The 1,386-nt window shown below is 42.3% G+C and overlaps 1 non-coding gene across 1 annotated transcript; it reads left to right on the top strand.

Annotated features, from left to right (window-relative positions):
* The first annotated feature begins 808 nt into the window (after positions 1-808).
* On the top strand, positions 809-1,018 carry LOC121101465. The gene has a single exon (XR_005833458.1). It is a non-coding gene; the product is annotated as a small nucleolar RNA U3 (small nucleolar RNA).
* The last annotated feature ends 368 nt before the right edge of the window (positions 1,019-1,386 follow it).

Raw genomic sequence — 1,386 nt, forward strand, 5'->3', positions numbered from 1 at the left:
ACCTAACTTTTAAAAAATAAACAGTGTGGTATCCTATTATCTCAATGGAACATACTTTATTCAGCTAGTTCTCTCCAGAAGGATTTTTAGGTTGTTTTCAGTTTTCTTTACCACCATGACTACCACCACCACAAACAGTCCTGAGGCTGATATCCTTGTTCATGTATCTGGGTGCACTAGTTTGTGTATTTCTGTAGAATACACAACTCCAGTAATAGAAGTTCAACTGCCGAGTCACACATTTTAAATTGTAATAGAAAACACCAAGATTGGGGCACCTGGGCGGCTCCGTCGGTTAAGTGTCTGACTCTTGGTTTCGGGTTGGATCGTGATCTCCTCCTGGTCGTGATCTCGGGGTGATGGGATCAAGCCCCGCTTCGGACTCTGTGCTCAGCGCGGAGTTTGCTTGCGATCCCCTCTTCCTCTGCCCCTCCCTCATCTTGTGGGCTCGCTCTCTCTCAAATAAATAAATAAAATCTTAAAAAAAATAAAACACCAAGATTTCTTCCAAAAATCTGGTTCAGGTTTTTTACTTTTTAAAAATTCCAGTTTAGGCACTTTACATGTACAGCAGTTTTAAATATTTGTGAAATCAGTTGCCGCTCTTGTCATTTAACATTTTTACCTTTGCTCTTCTACTTAGACAGGCTTTCTCCATTAGCAAGATCACAGAATTATTCACCTGTAGGTTTTCTTCTAGTATTGGGATGGACATTGAAGAATGTTCGAGGGTTTGCTAAGAAGACAAGTGGATACTGCTAGACCAGAAAGAAACTAGCAATGACTCAGTTAAAATAGTCCCTGATTTAAGACTATACTTTTAAGGATCATTTCTATAATTTGTTACTAGAGAACTTTCTCTAATTGTCTCAAGTACCCAAAACCATGAGAAGGAGGTGCAGTGTTCTTTCCTGAGCATGAAGCTGGCTCTAGGTGGTGTTTCTGCAACTGTCTTCTGCCATTGATGATGGTTCTTCTCCTCCTTTGGGTAAGAGGGAGAGGACACAGTCTGAGTGGTTTCTGTCTTCTTTTTTTTTTAATTCCCTGATTTGGGGAGCCTGGGTGGCCCAGCCACTTAAGTGTCTGTCTCCAACTCAGGTCATATTCTCGGGGTCCTGGGATGGAGCTCTACACTGAGCTTTCTGCTCAGGGGGGAGTCGGCTTCTCCCTCTCGCTCTCCCTCTGTGCTCTCTCTCTCTCTCTCAAATAAATAAATAAAATCTTTTTAAAAAATTCCCTGATTTGACACACTGAGGTTATAAAACAGATGAGCCCAATAGCTCTCACAGCCCATTTTTGCTCTCTGAGGAAGCACAATGAGGGTTCTTCCTCTGTAAATGATATGAAGTGCCTCATATCTCCCCACCATCTTCCCAGCCCCCTAGT

The sequence above is a fragment of the Ursus maritimus genome, unplaced genomic scaffold (assembly GCF_017311325.1).
Source record: "Ursus maritimus isolate PB19 unplaced genomic scaffold, ASM1731132v1 scaffold_10, whole genome shotgun sequence".
Classification (NCBI taxonomy): domain Eukaryota; kingdom Metazoa; phylum Chordata; class Mammalia; order Carnivora; family Ursidae; genus Ursus; species Ursus maritimus.